The 21,795-nt window shown below is 40.4% G+C and overlaps 1 protein-coding gene across 5 annotated transcripts in view; it reads right to left on the bottom strand.

Annotated features, from left to right (window-relative positions):
• Positions 1-21,795, bottom strand: part of CYRIA (CYFIP related Rac1 interactor A) — a 94,741-nt gene that overhangs the window by 41,863 nt on the left and 31,083 nt on the right. For all 5 annotated transcript variants that reach the window (XM_087716990.1, XM_087716988.1, XM_087716991.1 and 2 more), the window contains exons 2-3: positions 9,059-9,109; positions 4,532-4,567 (exon numbers count right to left, since the gene is read on the bottom strand). The gene's annotated coding sequence lies outside the window, so the exon portion shown is untranslated. The remainder of the gene's footprint in view (positions 1-4,531; positions 4,568-9,058; positions 9,110-21,795) is intronic.

Here is a 21,795-nt window from a genome sequence, read left to right as displayed (position 1 = left end):
CTTTAATCAATGACTCAGACTTTAGTTATTATGTAAGAGAGATTCCCTTTCCCCACATTTTCTGCACCATGCATGAATTTAAATATTCCATAAAAATGTATTTATTGCAGTGCAGACTGTTATAAAACCAAGAGCGCATGCATAAATATATCTTTCTACGATTAAAAGTACTATTATTCTACGATTAAGGAAAAAAAGAGTACATCAAAACATGCACACTTCACGAGACTTTATGTTTTAATTACTGTTTCATATATATTGACCATTATTTTAGCAACACATATTTGCCTTACTATTTTATTGTGCTTTATTGTGTCCTGCCAATTTTGCAAGTGGGTGGTATAAACACTGGAAATAATACATCAATAGATCAATAGAATTCTTTATTGGCCAAATGTGATTGGACACACAAGGAATTTGTCTTTGGTGCCTATGCTCTCAGTGTACATAAGGAGAATAAAATATATTTATCAAAAACAGTGATAGTCATACCGTGTTTTCCCGAAAATACAACCTGTCCTGAAACTAAAGCCTTGCCACATTTTTCGCGTGGGCAAAAATATAAGCCCCCCCTGAAAATAAGCCCCCTGGACAACGCCCACTCCAGCCAGGCAGAGCACCGCTCACCGACCTAGCAATACCAATAGCAATTAGACTTATATACCGCTTTATAGGGCTTTCAGCCCTCTCTAAGCGGTTTACAGAGTCAGCATATTGCCCCCAACAACAATCCGGGTCCTCATTTTACCCACCTCGGAAGGATGGAAGGCTGAGTCAACCTTGAGCCGGTGAGATTTGAACCGCCGAACTGCAGCTAGTAGTCAGCTGAAGTGGCCTGCAGTACTGCACCCTAACCACTGTGCCACCTAGGCAATATCTCGACGGCGCCGAGCCAGGGAGGGGGAGAAAGGCGCCCACATTGCTTGCTGCCTTCGGGATACCACTAGGTTGGGGGAGTGGCGTTCTGCCTGGCCAGAGGGGGTAGTTGTTGCAAGGCTGCTCCCTTGCGAGCGGGCTCCTGAAGAGCTGGGCACAGCCTCAGGAGTGAAGCAACCATGAGGTGACCATGCTCACAAGCAGCCACCTGGCAAACCCCCTCTCCAGCCGGGCAGAGCACCATTCACTGACATAGGGGCTATCCCTAAGGCTCCAAGCCATGTGGCACTCTGCCTGCTCCCCAGCTCCCACGGCTTGGCACATTGGGGATACCCCTAGGTCAGTGCATGGAGCTCTGCCAAGTTAGAGAGGGTGGTTGCACAAGCGCCTGTTCTGCCCCCAGCTCGCATGCCTCCCAGCCTCACCATGCCCTGGTGAGAGGGCACTCCTAGAGCAGCTGCTGCTGGAAGAATCAGAAGCCGAGTTCCGGAGTTTGGAAGCCGGAGTAGAAGTTATGCTCAGAGCACAGCAGCGGTGGTGCCCTGGCCCTGCAGGGAGAGCTCGGCCAGGGCATGCTGAAGCTGGGAGGCATGCGAGCTGGGGGCAGAACAGGGGCTTGTGCAACTATCCTCCTCAACTGGGCACAGCTGCATGCACTGACTTAGGGAGTATCCCAAATGTGCCAAGCCACAGGAGCTGGGGAGTGGGCAGAGCACCACGTGGCTTGGCGCCTTAGGGATACCCCCTAGGTCAGTGAATGGTGCTCTGCCTGGTTGGAGAGGGGGTTTGCCGGCCGGCTGCTCATGAGCATGGTCACTTCATGGTTGCTTCACCCCTGAGGCTGTGCCCGGCTCTTCGGGAGCAGCCACCCGGCAACCCCAAAACAATAAGCCTTCCCGTGATAATAAGGCCCAAGCCATATTTTGTGGGCCAAAAGAAAATAAGACCCTGTCTTATTTTCGGGGAAACATGGTAGATTACTAATAAGCAATCAAATCATACTAGGAATAAATAAAATATCTAATGCAATGATTCAAAAAATATATCAGTCATTCCTAAAATCTCAAATTCTGAATTCTCTTTTTCTAGCCTGCAATAGCATAAGAATAATATAATCCCTTAGTAAGTGCACTTTGTAGAATTTAGAACCTCTATCGGATACTTCAATAATAATGGTATGATAACCACTTCCTTAAATTCACAGAGTAGCAGATAATTGTTGTTTCCCCTTTTCTCTCTAACCAAATGGACAGGGACACACATTCTTGCTTTTCATTTTGTATTGTACTTCCAAAAGGAATATGTTGCACTCAGCCAGATTAAAAACTTTCCTATAATTAAGGACTATTAAGCAATCAAATTTAAGTAGTCCAAATCACTCTCCACCCCCAACTCACTTGATTCTTGATCAAGCAGAAAAGTTATTTTTTAACTTTTAACATATTTCTTTAAAGGGAAAGTAGGCTAATCCCTCATCATTTGCTCTGCACTTATTTACAATATCATTGTAATATTCTGTAATAGTTCAAATCTGGCCACACCACTGATTTATGTAGAAGAATAAGGATACTGTTAATTTCTGATTTCTTCCCTAATCTTCAATATAAATGTGTTAGTTGCTTCTCCCCCACTTGACGTAAATAGACATTTATTGGGGATGAGCATAACAACCTTAAGATGGTTTTCTTGATTGACAATAACAGCATCTAAGATGTCTTGTTTCAATATTCATGTTTTAATGTGTATACCTTTATTTTAGTGCCTATTTCCTATCAAACTGGGTAAGTATAATTTAAATGAATTCTGAAACCTTATGTCTGCATTGGTTAGGAAGAGAAAATGGGATATTGACACAAGAAGGAATAATGTAGGGTTGGGAAAATACTAATGATACTTATTTTTCTGCTTCCTTTATATAAGTTCATGTGATTTATTATTTTATTTTTTCTGCCTGGGAAAACTGCACAGTTTTATTACCTTTATCAATAGGGTTATTTATTTCATAGTATGGTAACTATACAGGGCTTCAATAATGTCAGGTACTTTTTAATAGCAATCTAGTTTTCCAATAAGATATTTATGAGCAAATAATTTGAGGCAAAACCTATCAAACACAAGATATAAATTATTAAGTAAATATTAGATTAAGTTAAGTATAAAATATAAAGTCATGCGGAAGTCAACTCAATTACCTGAAATGGATAATTCAGTCAGTTCCTTTTTAAGCATGTGGTTTACATGGATATGTTAACAATTTTCTTAGAAATCTTGATTTAGAAATGTTTTATTGCGTGAAGGTTGCACCATGTTAAACTATTATTTTTTATAGATTTTAGCCTCTTTTGGAGAAGTCAATGCAGGTAATCCTCGCTTAGCAACCACAATTGGGACCAGCAACTCAGTTGTTAAGTGAAGCAGTCACTAACTGAAACAACAACTGTGCTTATGATCTTTACATACATTTTTCCTTTGCTTTATAGGCCCATGAAGGTTGTACAGTAAGTGTGGGGATTGATCTAAGATTATCTTTTCATCACGGTAGTAACTGCAAATGATTGCTAAATGAGGGAGTCACTAGCTGAGAACTACCTGTAATCCAAGAAATGTATACATTTCAGATAGCACAATTCAGGAATTTATTTTGAAAATGTATCTTGTTAAAAAAAAAAACGTCAGATATAAACCCCTAATACTAGAAGCCAATGTGTTTCACATTAGTTATGGAGGTTTTGACTTTGTCAGCCAGTATTAATAACATAAACACTTTACTAATTTAAGAACACAGAAGTTACATATTTTGTTAAAATATACTCTTTCCATTATTTAATTAGCTAATGATCCAAAATAGGCAATTTTGGCATATGTTTCAGCCGGTGTATAACTAAAGTGCTAATAAATTAAGGAAATTTGAAGAAATCAGGAATTTCTTAATTCAATCACAGCTAAAGACATATTCACTCGTATATGTTGTGGCCCAGCAGGAGCCGTTGGAGCTGCCTCCAGACTCTGACAGCGAGGGGCCCTATGAGTCGGCTCTGGAGGATGTGGAGGACCCTGGACAGGGTTCTGACTCCGAGCAGGGCGCAGAGAGGCTGGTTGGCCACCAGGAGGCACCTGAGCCTTGGACCAGTGGGGAGGAGACAAGGGAGAGTGAGCCAGACGACAGTAGTGAGTTGTTCCTGGATGCCCGGCACCGAAGAGCTACTAGGCGTCAGGAACAGTTGCGCAAGTACAGGAGGTAATTGCACTCAGCTGGTGGAAATTAGGCTCCTCTCCTGGCTATAAAAATACTGCTTGTGCACACGCCTTTTTGCAGAAGTCAACGCAGGAACTAATGTCGGAGAACATTATTGTGAGCTTGGTACACTGGATTGCTGTCACAGCTTATCTGTGCTGGATTGCTGCCAAGGACCTGTCTGTCTGTTAATTAAATGCCGTAACTTATCTTTGGCTCGGAGTGTGTGTTGGTGTGGGACGAGGGGGTCAGAACATGTATATATGAAAATACCATTAATTTCAGAGAAAAGCACATAGGGACAAGACCTAAACTTTTTGAATCGGGGTATACATAAATAAAACAGACTAGATTCAAAAAATATATAAAAACAACATGCAGTTTACAATGATACACTTGATACAATGACTATTTTCTTACCTGATAATGTATTTCTTTTGAATCAAGTTCTCCAATCTGTAAAATCAGAATTGTATAATCAATTACACCTCATAAGAAATGGCAGTGTGTGCACGGACATAGACAAATGTTGTTCAAACGTTTTCTTTGCCTTCACATTTTGGATGGGTTTTTATTGGGCTATCAAAAGTCTTGCTCGCTATCAATATATGCATAATACAGAAAGTATTTGTATTTCTTATTTGTATTTGTATTTTATTATTTGTATGCCGCCCTTCTCCGGGAGGACTCAGGGCAGCGAACAATTCAAGGGGGGGAAAAAAGGGGAACATAAAAAGACAAAATACAAATAATAAAAGTAGACAACAGTCGCACAACCATACAAGTCGAGAGGGGAGGGGAACTCATCACCCCCAGGCCTGCCGGCAAAGCCAGGTTTTGACGGCTTTTCGGAAGGCCTGGAGAGAGGTGAGGGTCCGAATCCCTGCGGGGAGTTCATTCCAGAGGGCCGGAGCTGCCACAGAGAAGGCCCTTCCCCGGGTAATAGCCAGGTGGCATTGGCTGGTAGATGGCACCCGGAGGAGGCCAACCCTGTGAGATCTAACGGGTCTGTGGGAGGTAATTGGCAGCAGGCGGTCTCTCAAGTACCCAGATCCAATACCATGAAGGGCTTTATAAGTTACGACTAGCACTTTGAAGCGTATCCGGAGACTGATCGGTAACCAGTGCAGCTCGCGGAGGATAGGTGTAACGTGGGTGTACCGAGGTGCACCCACAATCGCTCACGCGGCTGCGTTCTGGACGAGTTGAAGTCTCCGAATACTCTTCAAGGGCTGCCCCATGCAGAGCGCATTGCAGTAGTAAAGAAGCATCTACCAACAGATCCAAAATATTACATGGATGTGTGTCTACATTTAGAAGAAACTAAACAATAAAGCATTTACTTTGGCCATACCATGCATGCAAATGCATTGGAGAAGTCAACGATGCTAGGAACGGTTCATGAGTCAAGAAGAAGGGGGCAACCAAGGAGCTTGCTGGCTTGATCCTTTCATAGCTGATGGAAAGATGAACATCCAACAACTCAAAGAAGCTGTGCTTGACAGGGTAGCATGGAGAGCACTTGTCTATAAAGTCGCCAAGAGTCGGACACCACTGAATGGTTAAAACTAACTAAGACAATAAAGGCTCATCATTTCAAAGATATTTCTTTACTTAAACAAGGGCAACTTTAAACACTCAAAGAGCCACAAAGTTCCTAGCCGAAAGCCCCCCCCCCATTCAATTCTGGAACCGACCGGATGTCCGGTTCCCCCACAATAGAGTCTCCTCCTAGCATGGCATCCTTTTTCCTCTGCCGACCGGAAGTCCAGTTCCCCCACCATAGTCTCCTCCTAGCATGATGTGCTTTTTCCTTTACCTGTCCTAACCAAAAGCCCTAACCCTAACCTTATCAATTGTGGAGCCAATTGGCAACAGGGAGCCGCAACAGAGGGATGAAAGTTTGACATGCAGTTATAGAGCTGTGAGTTGCTGACCACCTACTTAAACAGAGAAACAGAATGACAAAGAAGAAAAAAGGAGTGAGAGTGGGATCAACTTCCAATTTCTTGAGGGCTTGACCATGGTTGACCCTGCAGCAGCCAGTGGTAGGATTGGTCTATCTAACTTCTAGAGGGCCAGAGCAGGACTGGTCTACTGGTTCTCCAGTTGGCAGAACAGCAGCACTGAAGTAACCACAAATTTGCCAGATTTCAATCCCACAGGAGTCATGTGTCCCAGATTTTGAACCCAGCCCAATTGAGGTAGCTTGGTTCAAGAAAAACGTTGCCTTAGGATGCACTATTTCACCCAGTTAAAGGTTACAAGCACGAGTTATACCTTTAACTGAGCTATTGAATAACCCACAACTGATTGTATACAAACACCACAGTAAATCAGACAACTTGCTTATAAACCACAGTCACTAGAAATTCACCCAGTGCACTAAAGCCCAAGTCAACCAAACCAATTAGGGCTCAGTGCAAGGCATGAACCAGATCACAATATGTCACTTTAAAAATCCATTGCGAGAACAAAAATTAAAAGAAATCATCAAGACGGAACTGCACGTAACTCTTTAAGAAATAAGCCTGAATTTAATACAGAGGAATGTAAAACTAACAAATTCAAAGCCATGGCATTCCTGAAATCTGACTTACAAATGATTTTATTTTTTTAAATAATATTTAATTGTTTGAAATGCTAATGTTGTTTCATTTGTGATTTTACAGCTAAAAGCTGTAAGATGTGTGTGTGTGTGTGTGTGTGTGCATGTAAATCAAGCTTGAGATTATGACCTATGTTTCTTCCCACTTTCATTTCACTTTATTCTCAGCACAAAATAGACTACTAGAACAGTAGAGATATTATAAAACCATCTAGTTGTGATATTTTCCCCCATATATTCCTTATACTTATAACATTTAATTAAAAGCCATAAAATTAAAGGTACACACTTTGTTTCAATCTTAATAAGATTAAGATTGCAAACCTTTTGCAGAATATTCCGATATTAAAGCAACAAAATTTATAATGGATCCTTCTGCAATCTCAGAATTCTTCAATTTAAGTCAATAAGTGTCATGATGTTTTTATACCAGCATCACTATCACTTCCCAGAATATAAATAGTTCCAAAAGAGGAAGGGAAAATTTCTGCTTTGATACTACCCTAATTATATCCTGTAAGTCAGCATTTACTACAGAGGAAGTACACACATTCAGTAAGACTAGTTAGAAAATAGGAGAACTTTAGAAGTACATCAATGAGGAAATTGATGTAGGATTAAAAACTCCATGTTTTCAAATCATTATATGCATTTTGAAAATCATTTCAACTGCTAACATTTAAATACGAAGAACCAGCAACATCTTAGCATCACATAAATCTGTTGATTCTGAATCAAAGTTTCTACAGATACATTATATTAAATGAAGTATGTCACACTTATACTTACTGAAGATGTCATGTAATTCAAACAAATAAATTAAAAATAAACTTTATAATGCATCCAGATTGTTAATGCTGGGTAGTGTTGTTTTCATATTGGGTTTCCTACATCCATTTTTAAAAAGTCCATCTGTCCATAAACCTTTAGAACATACTCTTTAACAATAAAAAAAGGAATGGAAAAAAATAATGTCTGCAGTACATCTAAATAGGCCTGACTGCAGAATGAATAACTGAATGAATGATCAGGTTTCAGCAATTATTTAGGATTATATGAATGAATGATGGGATCAAAAAGGAATTTAAAGATCAGTTAACTTAATAACCTTTCCTTAATGATTCATATGATGATAAAATTAGGAAGGTTTAATAATGCAGTAGTTAAGCTGGGACAGGGACCCCATGGCCTGCAGGTTTTTAGATATCTCCAGATATAGAAGTTTCACTGCGTCAGATATTTTATCTGAAACTGATGGAGAAACTGAAAGCTTACAGACATCAAGGTTGCTGCTGATCACTGATGATAAATGTTTAACCCTCTGTCCCAGTGGAGATCTGTTCACTGGTATGTTAGTACCTACTAAATTTCTTGCACTTGATAGCTATCTAGGAGGAACTTGTATAGGCAATTTCTGAGAATGGGACATGATTAACCTGGACCTGGGTACTTGAGAGACCGCCTGCTGCCAATCACCTCCAATAGACCGATTAGATCCCACAGATTAGGCCTCCTCCAAATTCCATCCGCCGGCCAATGCCGACTGGCGACTACCCGGAGGAGGGCCTTCTCTGTGGCTGCTCCGACCCTCTGGAACGAACTCCCCGTGGAGATTCGAACCCTCACCACCCTTCAGGCCTTCTGCAAAGCCCTTAAAACCTGGCTGTTCCGACAGGCCTGGGGCTAAAGAGCTGTTGCCCCCGTCTCGAATGGTATGGTTGTTGTGTGTTTTAAATTGTTTATTGTTTGTCTTTTTAATCCCCTGTTTGTACCTCCTTTCCCTGACTGAGTTGTGAGCCGCCTTGAGTCCCCTTCGGGGAAAAGGGCGGCATATAAATGAAATAAATCCTAATCCTAATCCTAAATGGAAGAAGAAAAATTGTCCATCCATCCTCATCATCCTCATCATCATCTCTCTCCCTCTCCCTCCCTCTCTCTCCCTCCCTCTCCCTCTCTCTCAAAAAAGAAAAAGAAAAAAGAAAATGACAACATTGTCTCCTATGTGGGTGAAAACAACCCAGAACTTTGTGTGGAAATACTTAAAAGAAAGAATACACGCCTCGAAAATTTAAAAAAGGTAAAATGAATACTTCACGTGGGTAAATCTGAGAAGTATTTTTTTTTTTAACCAGTTTGCCTTTTGATAAAGGAGTGCTTAATGTTTGGATAAATTTACCAAAGCAGCTATTTGCGAGAGTGCTCGTATTACTCTTAATAGCCTCTATTGAAATCAAAAGAGTTATAGATACACCACTAGTATTTTTTTTTTCCAGGAGAAATGGTTTCATTAAAAAAAAGTCCCTCCCTCCCAAAGAATATATTCAACTTTGTAAACTCACCTGTTTAAAAATTCTCCAATTTCCCCTGGAGATCCAAGAAGAAAACGAAACCTGCAAAAATTAAGTTCAAAATGTTAGTTGATTAAAGTAGACTACATAATATACATGCTGATAAATATAAGCAAGTATTTTGGAAGCCTTTCATCGATGCATAAGCTGATTAAGAAACTGGAATATTCCCTTCTATACAAATTATCTCATTTGGTGTTCTGCAGTTTGGCATTACATTTAAATCGTTCTTCCTGCGTCATTCTTAAGACTTTCTAGCGAACTTCCTTCTCTTTTCCCATATTAAATATACACTAAGAAAGTATTTTTGAAATACAGAACAAGGATTATAGATGGGTTATTTCCAGTCAAAGCCTCAATCGCTAAGCTCAAACATGTTCCGATAACTTCTGTTGCTCATCACCCATGATTCAGCTACAGTACTGCTGGCTATTCTCAGAATCACCGAGACAAGGTGGAATGGCCAGATTCATTTGCTGTCTTGTTGAGTAAAGTTTAACATAAATCAAGAAAAACCGTGACCCGTCAAAACCGCGGTCCACAAAAGCGCGATCGACGAAAGCGCGCATTTGACGTCATCACAGCGCGACGAAAAAAATTAAAAATTCAAATAAAAATTAAATTAAAGCAAGCCGATTCACATAAAGGTAAGGGTTAGGTTTAGGGTTAGGGTTAGGTTAAGGGTTAGGTTTAGAGCGTTCCTCTGTATGTTCACCAGGTAGATAAATATAAGTTAACGTTTAAAAATAGGTGAGTAACTTCATTTTCAAACATCAGACTATGTTCACATGATAGTGATTATAGGGTAAATATCTATCATACAGTTCTATATGAATTTTACTCTAAAGTAAATCCCAGGATTTATTATTAATTATTTGTAGGAAGCATGCAGAGGTGGGTTCCTACCAGTTCACACCTATTCGGTAGAATCGGTTCGTCAAATCTACCGAACCGGTTAGAAGAGGTTCCACCAGTGGACCCGGAAAGCAGGCCACACCTACAGAAGAGGTTCCAAAATTTTTTGAAACCCACCACTGATCCTTGGATTTGATTATTCTACACTATCATGCTCCTATTTATAAAACTCAGTGCCTCTGTGAAAGGTAAGGATGACTACTGCGTTTGTGGTGCAATCAGAACATTGCGTGTGTTGAAGTTGTTTTAACGCAAACCAAAGATGCCTTTTAAAAAACAAGTTTACATCCTATTCTTATGCATGCCAGTGCAGTGTGTGAGGTAATTTAAGGTGGTTCTGACAAGTGTCGTCGGCATCTTCATATCCGGTCACATGGGTGTCAAGCCACTCCCATCCGGTCACATGGGGTGGCAAGCCACTCCCACAAAGAAGGCCACACCCACAGAGTAGGTTCAAACAATTTTTGAAACCCATCACTGATTTCACCAAACTGCTCAGAAAGTTAACAACCGGTTCTCCCGAAGTGGTGCAAACCGGCTGAATCCCACCACTGGGGATAAACATCCTGAATCACACTCAGAAGCAAATTGGCAATGAGGGCAGCTCATAGGCAGGAGTCTTACATAGTTATGAAGCATGCTCATTACTAGCAATAGCAATAGCAGTTAGACTTATATACCGCTTCATAGGGCTTTCAGCCCTCTCTAAGTGGTTTACAGAGTCAGCATATTGCCCCCAACAACAATCCGGGTCCTCATTTTACCCACCTCGGAAGGATGGAAGGCTGAGTCAACCCTGAGCCGGTGAGATTTGAACAGCCAAACTGCAGAACTGCAGTCAGCTGAAGTAGCCTGCAGTGCTGCATTTAACCACTGCGCCACCTCGGCTCTGCCTGCCTTTTGCTGCATTCTGTACCAGAATGGTCTTCGAGGATAGTCCCTGTACAGTGTATTGCGGCAGTCAAGCCATGACTTATTTATCTAGGAATAAAAGTATGTTTGCCTCTTATCTAATAAGTAGTTTTAAAATGCAAAGTTATTTTACATTCACTGAGAATAAGACAATTGAAACAGGTAAGTTTTATTTTTCTAACTGTTAGGGTCCAAAATCAAGAATAACATGTGATTCTTCCAGGATCAGTTTATCTATTGTTTTCATACCTGTGAACAAACTTTTGTCAGACTAAGGACTCTACTCCACTATCCGCATATACTCTGTAAACTATTAGGGAGAGCGTGTCGTCACCCTTTCTCTCACTAGTAACATACAGACTGAGTAGCTTCTTACTCCTCTGGCATACATCCCTCCTTCCTGGAAATCCACCTCCTTTCTATATTCCATTACACTGACCTTCCTAGGGTGGTAGAGAAATGTCTCAAATCCAGGGTCAATCTTGACAGTGACATAAAGTCAATCCATCATTTTGTGGACTTCTTCAAGAATATTTAATTATTTATATACCACAGCAATTGCTTGTTTTTCTAGATGATCTTTATCTGCATCAGAGGTGGGTTTCAGCCGGTTCGCCCTGGATTGGGCGAACCGGTAGTGGTGGCAACGGGAGGCTCCGCCCGCCCACCCGGACGCTTCTGTGCATGCGCAGAAGCGTCGCCCGAGTGAACTGGTAGTAAAATAAATTGAAACCCACCACTGATCTGCATCTTATGTAATTTAATTTCTGACAGCATGCAAAATTGTTCATAATAGTGACTATCAATTAGACAAAAGGTATGCTGAGTCTCCACCCTGTGGTGGAAGTAATATTTTGCTTGGTATTTCTAGAACTCTCTTATCTAGACAGGTTAATTCCACAACCTTTCTTTGAGCTTAGAACAAATATGGAGCTACTTCACAACTGCCTTTCATTAGATATCTATGAGGAGCAGAGGTGGGTTCCTACCAGTTCGCACCTATTCGGTAGAACTGGTTCGTCAAATCTACCGAACCGGTTAGAAGAGGTTCCACCAGTGGACCCGGAAAGCAGGCCACACCTACAGAAGAGGTCCCAAATTTTTTTGAAACCCACCACTGGTCCTTGGATAGGATTATTCTACACTATCATGCTCATATTTATAAAACTCAGTGCCTCTGTGAAAGGTAAGGATGACTACTGCGTTTGTGGTACAATCAGAACATTGCGTGTGTTGAAGTTGTTTTAATGCAAACCAAAGATGCCTTTTAAAAAACAAGTTTGCATCATATTCTTATGCATGCCAGTGCTGTGTGTGAGGTCATTTAAGGTGGTTCTGACAAGTGTCATTGGCATCTTCATATCCGGTCACATGGGCGGCAAGCCACTCCCATCCGGTCACATGGGCAGCAAGCCACTCCCATAAAGGAGGCCACACCCACAGAGTAGGTTCGAACAATTTTTGAAACCCACCACTGATGAGGAGTTATAACCCTGATGTTATAAACTCCATGCATCTAATGTTCTGCATTATATAATCCGGCAGAATTATTACATTTACCTATCTCAATTAGTATCTATATTGACTATAATTCCTTATAGCTTTCTTAAACTGACATTCTTTTTATTAAATGCAACCAGCAAAAGTCTTCCAACAAGCCCCCCCCCACTCCCCGCCAAGCCAAATATAAACTATTGTTATTGTCGTCCAATAATTACTTGAACTACTTTTAAAAACTGTTTTTAAACAAACGGCAATTCTTTGTTGTAACGAATTTCAATGTCCTTCAAAAAAGAATTCCAATCACAAAAGAAGGAAAATGCAAATTTCAAATTTGACCAGGTACTTAAAAAATTCAAGATACATATGATCGTTTTTTTAGTTCTTGGCCTACAAAAATGATAAATCGCAACAGTGTTAATACTTAAGTGACAGTGAGCAAACCCACTGCTATGTATTGAGTGTATATAGTTGTGTTTCGTGACCCGACAAAAGCGCGAACGTCATAAGCGCGCCGACAACAGCGCGCCGACAGAAGCGCAATTTAATTTAAGGTAAGATTTACATTTAGATTTAGGGTTAGGTTTAGGGTTAGGGTTAGGGTTAGGTTTAGGGTTACGTTACAGCGCGCTTCTGTCGGCGCGCTTTAGGGCTAATTAGTCGCTCATTCGTCGCACGGTTTTGTCACTGCGCTTTAGACACCGCGGTTTAGTCAGGCGCGCTTTTGTTGTGCGCGCATTTGTGGTGGAACCGTTGTGTTTAAGCCCTGCTAAAGTGAAACTAATCTTTAGATGACCCTCGCTGTTAGCTCCAACTGTTTTGGAGGGAAACTATGAACATTCATATTTGGGTAGGGTTTTCAAGCATTATCCTTGGTTAAGACACTGTGGGCCCGGAGTATAAATTACAGACATTTTCCTGCTGTTTCTCAGTTCCAGTTTTGAGTCAATAGCTATACTGGTCCGGTTCTTCCCTACTGAGGTCCACGACACTATACCCACTTAACTGTATTTTCTAAATGGTCAATTCAGAACCTTTAACACAGCAGTCAACTATGTATTCTGAGAAAAAAAGGTTAGCGTACATGCCAAGTTTGAGCAATCACACTTTACAATCAATTTAACTCAGAGCAATACACAACTGCTGCTGTGGAAGATTCCTGCTGTGAAGGAAAATGAAGTCATTACTTCCCACCACCACCACCAAAATGGGGAGTGGGAGAGTGTAACAGCAGTCAAAAACGATACGACTAAGATAAAACATTCCAAAATAAAACGTCTAGGCCCCAAACAAATGTCCAATAATATTTTGTTTGTCCTCAATTGTTATTCTCTCTCTCTTCTTTTCAAAATGGCACATTAAACAGAAACAAAAGATGTCCATCGGGAAATATGGGTCAGCCAGCCTTACTGCCCTTCTCTTACTGATCTTAACTTGCTGTAGGAATATTATAATATTAACTCCCGTTGCAAATGGATGCTTTTAAGATGGAGCCTGGATACTCTAGCACAGTGTTTCTCAACCTTGGCAACTTGAAGATGTCCGGACTTCAACTCCCAGAATTCCCCAGCCTTGGCTGGGGAATTCTGGGAGTTGAAGTCCGGACATCTTCAAGTTGCCAAGGTTGAGAAACACTACTCTAGCAATTAGAATGTTGATCTTGCATCTCTAGTTCATTCAACACCTGATGGTGAGTGAGACATAGAATTTTAAGCTTGTCTTAACATTCTCTGGAGATGAATAAACATTTCTTATACATAGAAAGCTAGGCTAAGATATAATACAGTTAAGCATTCTCTCTCTTCACTTTTTTTACTATCTCCAGATGCAAATGGAATCACCTTAGAATGCGCAATAAATATCTACCTTAATTCTTTTTTATATTAAGTAGGTTTTTTTTTTTAACATTTGCTGATCTTTTATGGCTCAGAAGCCAAGGATAGCCCTTTGGAACGAGCTCCCCGTGGAGATTCGAACCCTCACCACCCTCCAGGCCTTCCGCAAAGCCCTTAAAACCTGGCTGTTCCGACAGACCTGGGGCTAATGAGCTTTTGTCCCCTCTCGAATGGTATGGTTGTTGTGTGCTTTTAAATTTTGGTATTGTCTTGTTCGTCTTTTTTATTCCTTATTTGTACCCCTCTCCCCCTTGACTTGGGTTGTGAGTCGCCCTGAGTCCCCTTGGGGAAAAGGGCGGCATAGAAATATAATAAATTCAATTCAATTCAATTCAATTCACTTAGTATTTAAATGGCAGGCTTGTACACTACACAGAGAAGTTTAAGACACCATCTTGGAAGAAAGCAATGACAAACCATACCACAGAATCACCATGTTTGATCTAAAGGAGGCTGAAAATTTAAGTTTTGCTTCAATTTCTTTATGGTTTATTGAAGCTTTTTCTCTAGCCAAACAGCAACTCCTTATAGGATGGGTTACAGATATGTTGGTATTGGTATTGGTATTTTAATAGTTTAATAGTTTTTAATAGTTTAAAGTTTATTTATAGGCCGCCCTTTTCCCTGGGGGGACTCAGGGCGGCTTACAACTCATGGGGAAGGGGATACAAACAATGACACATAAGAACAATACATAATTAAAATAGAACACAACATTCATACCATTCGGGTGGGGGTGGATTACAAACTTTAACCCCAGGCCTGACGGGATAGCCAGATTTTAAGGGCTGTGTGGAAGGTCTGGAGAGTGGTGAGGGTACGAATCTCCACGGGGAGATCGTTCCAAAGGGTCGGAGCTACTACCGAGAAGGCTCTCCTCCGCGTAGTTGCCAGTCGACACTGACTGGCAGATGGGACTCGGAGGAGGCCTAATCTATGTGATCTAATTGGTCGCGAGGAGGTAATTGGCGGGAGGCGGTCTCTCAAGTATCCAGATCCACTACCATGAAGGGCTTTATGGGTGGTAAGTAGCACCTTGAAGCGCACCCGGAGATCGACAGGTAGCCAGCGCAGCTCGCGGAGGATAGGTGTTATGTGGGTGAACCGAGGTGCACCCACTATCGCTCACGCGGCCGCATTCTGAACTAGCTGAAGTCGCCGGATGCTCTTCAAGGGCAGCCCCATGTAGAGCACGTTGCAGTATTCCAGCCTAGAGGTCACAAGGGCACGAGTGACTGTTGTGAGAGCCTCCCGGTTCAGGTAGGGTCGCAACTGGTGCACCAGGCAAACCTGGCTAAATGCCCCCCTGGTCACAGCTGACAAATGGTGGTCAAATGTCAGCTGTGGGTCCAGGAGGACTCCCAAGTTGCGAACCCTGTCTGAGGGGTGTAGTGTTTGACCCCCCAGCCTGAGTGATGGAACACTTGCCAAATTAGTGGGAGGGAAACACAACAGCCACTCGGACTTATCCGGGTTGAGCACAAGCTTGTTAGCCCTCATCCAGTCCCTAACAGCCTCAAGGCCCCGGGAGGACTCAGGGCGGCGAACAATTCAAAGGGGAAAAAAAGGGGGGAACATAAAAGACAAAATACACATAATAAAAGTAGGCAACAGTCGCACAACCATACATGTCAAGAGGGGAGGGAACTCATCACCCCCAGGCCTGCCGACAAAGCCATGTTAATGTAAGAATCACCATGTTTGATCTAAAGGAGGCTGAAAATTTAAATTTTGCTTCAATTTCTTTATGCTTTATTGAAGCTTTTTCTCTAGCCAAATAGCAACTCCTTATAGGATGGGTTTACAGATATGTTAATGTAAAAATGAGCAACTTGTCTGCCTCTCAATTTTAAATGAGAATTCTTTGGAATTCACATGGGATCACAGGATGTAGGTATCTTGGCAGCTGCATAAAAATGTGTTAAAAAACAACAAAGTATTTCTTTGATTCTGCATTAATGTAAAGTGCAGAATGGATTCCATTCATGCCCTCCAGCTGTGTACTCACCAACAGCATGCAATCAAACATAACAGCAACACAATTAAAACATATTAGTGGTCAATATTATTGTGCTGCTGGGTTAAACAACCTTGGCAGTCATCTTATTTCTCAACTCAGTTAGAATTTCAGGATAAAACTTTTCCCGGTTTCTTTTTATTTTAAGGAAAGACCTTAGTTTTTATATATATTCTCATATTTTTCTTTCCTTCTTCTATTTTCACTATAGAATAACTCAAATAGCATAGCTAGTAGAAAATTACATTTCATATATACCTGATGTGTGACTGGAACTGACAGCCATGCAGTTAATCTCTTGTCAGGATAATTAATAACATTTCCTAGAAATTAGCTTTCTACTCTTGAGAAAATCAGGACAGGTTGCCCCTATGACTAATATGTACAAACTGGCAGGCAACGTAATCTTTGTAAGTCTTAACATAATTCCATGTAAGAATGAAATTGGAGAACTACTAAATTATGATACTTCATTATATGGTTAGAAATAGAAATATAATCATAGGGCATAGAACTCCAAAGAAGAGTTCTTATTCCATGATAGATAAATGGCTGTCCAGTCTTTTCTTTAAAAAAAAAATCTGCAGCGATGGAATGGAACAGATGCAACTCTTGTGTTCTTCCAAGAACTAAAGGCTACTCATTATTATTATTTATTTATAATTATTAATCCACTATTGATGGATCATCAAATAAGCAGCAGAATAATTATTTTGAAGTTCAGGAAAACACCTGGACAAACGGAATGTTTATTGGTGTAAATAGCAGCTTTTTAAAAAAACCAAGAAGCCTAAGATTGAAGAAATGCTGAAATAATTGCATTTATCCTGGCCTAGCACCATAATAAAATCTGAATCTTAGTGCAGTATGCATGGTTCTCATATAAGCAGCATTATGCTGAAAACGGACTCAAAGCTAATGATTTCATTATGAAACAAAAGCTGTAAAAGATACGTTTAAAGCTCTACAGCTCACCATTTTAAAAAAAAAAACCCGAAGAAAAACCTCAGTGAAGCAGAACCTGTATTTTAGGAACTTCTAAAATTAATTGTACAGACTTTAAACTGTGACATGGTCACAGTTGGTCAAACCATCAGCACCTCATCTTCTCAAGATAGACAGTGTTTTGATCTTATAAGGGGGGGGAGGGAATCACAAATCGCACTGCAGTGTGCTTTTCCTTTTATGGACAAAAAGCAGAAGGAAAGCAATTCAGTTCAGTAAAATGCTCATTTCAGGCCTTCACTTAAAAAAAATGTGCAAGATTTAAAGCAAGCCTCCTTTCCTCCCTTGATGCAAATGGACACATCCTAAACAAACAAACAAACACCACTTTTGTCTTCTCAAATATTTGGCGAGCTAGATGTTGTTCCTGTGGGCATAAATGCATTCTATGCATTAGTTTCCATAATGGTTTAAGCGTGCCCATAGTTTTATCAGTAGTATTTGACTCATTTTTCAAAACAGATTAAACTGAACAGAAGAGTAGCAAAAATGCACATATGCATTAGTTGCTATTTACAGTTTTTACAGATGTCTTCCAGCACAATGCCTCCTTCTATCAACATGCTAAATGCTGCCTTTGATTTTTTTTTTTTTTAAAGGATCTTAACAAAACTAGGAAGAAAAGCTGAAAAGCTAATTAAAAACCCATGATTAGTCAGCTTGTGCAAAGTATCAGGAATATTATACAGGCAATTTCCTCAGTGGCTTGAAGGATCTTCTTATGTCCTGATTATATATGTCCTAATTGAATGTGACAGTATTCATATGGCACCAGAGAGGGCTTTTTCCTCTAGAGAAGAAAATATTTTTTCTAATTATTTTACTTGATTAAGAAAAAAAGAACTACACTCATCTAATGCTGCTGGCTGCCAGCAGTTCGGCAGTTTGAGTCTCACCGCCTCAAGGTTGACTCAGCTTTCCACCCTTCTGAGGTCGGTAAAATTAGAACCTAGATGGTTGGGGAGGGATGCTGATTCTGTAAAACTGCTTAGAGAGGGCTGTAAAGCACTGTGAAGTAGTATATAAGTCTAAGTGCTATTGCTATCAGAGTTTAAAGGTTATGGTGGAACAACAGGCCAGGCACTTGAAGAAGAAACAAGACCCAAAATGCTTGATAACAAACAAAGAAGGAAAAATTGTGCACTGCAACTAACCCGTATTTTTAATCTCTGAATCAAACCGGCGCTATTGTGGCTGGATGAACTAGTTCTCCACAAAACAGATGATTGGGAAGAAATTAAAAAACTTATGGAAGTTTTCCTTAATCCAGTACTGTCAGATATAACAAAATATAGGAGAATTAAAACATCCATCACCCTCCATCTGGAATGGCGGTAATGAATAACGTAGTCCATCACATCTGGAAGATTGGAAACAACTTTTATATGAAGTTTAGGTTAAAAAAAATGTAGAGTTTTCATAGAGTGTTGAAAAATTTACATACTATTGAACTGTATTCTTTACTTCTAGCAAATCAAAGAAGAAATATTTGTGTCCTAGCTACTTATGAGAGAGACAGTGACAAAATTAAGGTCCTAGCTACTTCTGAGGAATCAAATGCCTGCAGAAAATAATTCAGTGATACTGTAGCCAAAAACTCTGTCACATTTTAATTGTGTGCATGGGAATGGAGGTTTCTGAAGTGCTCCTTCCTCACTCTTAAATCCCAAATTTCCCACTACTAAAAGTCAACCATCTTGCCACTGAACTTTGCCACAATTTTAGAATGTTTGTGGTCACTAAATAGGGAAGTTGGGAAGATCACATATGGTTCATGAGCTGCCCATTGGTCAGTTTCACAGCTAGTACAGATTCAAATGAGGGCTTCTAAACCAAGCTCAACACTTTAGTTCTCCAGTTTGCTTTAGACACTGATGAGATAGAAAAACAAAAATATGTGGCTCCTGAGAAGAGGTCAATTTAGTGGGTCACTAATGTGTAAATTGTAAGTAATGTGTAAATGGAGGTAGCGACAGATTTTATTTTCCTGGCCTCCAAGGTCACCACAGATGGGGAGTGCAGCCAAGAAATTAAAAGACCCTTGCTCCTGGAGAGGAAAGCTATGGCAAATCTAGACAGCATACTAAAAAGCAGAGACATCACCCTGCCAACAAGTGTGCATATAGTCAAGGCTATAGTTTTCCCAGTTGCAATATGGCTGTGAAGGTTGGACCACAAGAAAGGCTGAGCGCCAAAGAATTGAAGCCTTTGAACTATAGTGCTGGAGAAGACTCCTGCAAGACCCTTGGACTGCATGGCGATCAAACTGGTCAGTCCTAGAGGAGATCAACCCTGACTGCTCTTTAGAAGGCCAGAGTTTCATAGAAGATGAAACTCAAAATACTTTGGCAACCTAATGAGAAGGACTCACTGGGGAAGCGTGACCCGTCAAAACCGCGGTCGACAAAACCGCGCTCGCCGAAAGCGCGTACCTGACATCAGCAGCAGCGTGACGAAAAAAATTAAAAAATAAATAAAATTAAAATAAAATTAAAGCAAGCCGATAAGGTAAGGGTTAGGTTTAGGTTTAGGGTTAGGGTTAGGTTAAGGGTTAGGGTTAGGTTTAGGGTTACGTTAAGCGTTAGGGTTAGGTTTAGCGTTAGGTTAAGGGTTACCGTTAGGTTTAGCGTTAGGTTAAGGGTTAGGTTTAGGGTTAGGTTAAGGGTTAGGTTTAGGGTTAGGTTTGGGGGGGTTAGGGTAAGGTTTTCGCTTTAATTTTAAATTTACCGCTCACAGCGCGATGTTTTCGTCGCGCTGTGATGACGTCACGTACGCGCTTTTGTCGAGCACGCAATTGTCTACCGCGGTTTTGTGGTGGAACCCTGGGGAAGAGCCTAATGCTAGGAAAGATTGAGGGCGAAAGAAGAAGGGGACGACAGAGAATGAGGTGGCTGGATGGAGTCACTGAAGCAGTCACTGAACTTAAATTGACTCCAGAGGATGTAGAGGACAAGAAGGACTGGAGGAACGTTGTCCATGGGGTTGCGATGGGTCAGACACGACTTCGCAACTAACAACAAGAATGTGTAAATTTAGTCCAAGTGCTATAACATACTGCCACCAACTAGACACGACATTATTGTATATTTAGATTGAAATTATAAACAAATGCAAAACTATTAGATTCAGGTTGATATTCATCCATTCAATTTCTATAACCACCCATTTCAGTCAATGACCTTGGGCAGCTTACAATTCAAACGTTTTATTTATTTATATTTTGCATTCCTAAATTGCCCATCTCCCTCAAAGAGATGTTACAATAGTAAAAATACTAAAAACATTTTAAAACAGTAAAAACACTAAAAACATCCAAATATACATAGGAACAAGATATTGGCCAGTTAGCAATAAAGCCAGGAAATGAGGCCCTTGACATATTCAGCACTCCAAGTTACTGAAGGCCTTATGAAAGGCAAAGGGGCTGGGGCCATTCTAATCTCTAAAGATAAATTACATATCCAATATTGAATAGATACATAAAACAGATACATATGTACACAGGAAAATGAATTGTGATATCCAAGTTTGGAACATCAAGAGACCACATTTTTAATAAAATAAAATAAAATGTTCTTATGACTGAAGACTAAAGTTAATTCCACCAGATTGTCTTGTTCTATGTATTATGGACTCCTCAACAATGATTTTTTTAAAAATGGATATCAATTTTTTTGCATCGGCATTGCAATTTGAGATTTCTCCGACTCATATTATTTGGTCAGGTTTCTTTAGGGCTCTTTTTTGTTTTCAAGTGATTACATCTGTTAACGTAACCCTGAGAAAACCCACAGCAGTTAGTAAATGAGATGCTGAATTATACTCCAAAATATGCAATTTTATGAAAAACTGGCTGTATTGAGCCTGAAAGTTGGCAAAGAGAATTATCCTAAATAAGTCAAAATGAATCAACACTTCACATATTAAAGAACAGATTCAAAATATGTGCTCCCTCTTGAACTTTAACATTTCTTAATATTATAAAAAATGAGAAGATGAAACAGGATGTTTCTATGTGGCCTAGATTTAATTAAACGATAACAGAATCAAGCTAATTCTATATTAATATTATAAGAACCAGTTAGATGTAGTTGTTAGGGCACCAGAAGAGAGACACTGAGTTTTAGTTCTGAGTTAGGCCAGCTGGGTGACTTTGAACCAACAGCCTTCGGAAGAAGACAATAGCAATCCACATCCAAAATTTTGCCCAAAAGCTGCAGTTGCCAGAAGTCAACATTGGTGTGACGTGACCCGACAAAAGGGCAAACGACAAAACCGCGCCCAATTAAACCACGTCGCTGACATCATCAACGCGGCGACAACAGCCAGCGCGGAGAAAGAAGGGCGCTTTAAATAGCGCGTTGAAAGAAAGCCGATTTAACTTAAGGTAAGGGTTAGGTTTAGGATTAGGTTTAGGGTTAGGTTAAGAGTTAGGTTTAGGGTTAGGTTAAGGGTTAGGGTTAGGGTTAGGTTTAGGATTAGGT

This window comes from Thamnophis sirtalis, unplaced genomic scaffold (genome assembly GCF_051295495.1).
Source record: "Thamnophis sirtalis isolate CommonGarterSnake01/CBP01778 unplaced genomic scaffold, rThaSir2_p1.2 scaffold_5, whole genome shotgun sequence".
NCBI classification, from domain to species: domain Eukaryota; kingdom Metazoa; phylum Chordata; class Lepidosauria; order Squamata; family Natricidae; genus Thamnophis; species Thamnophis sirtalis.
This window is presented reverse-complemented; position numbering and strand designations above follow the sequence as displayed.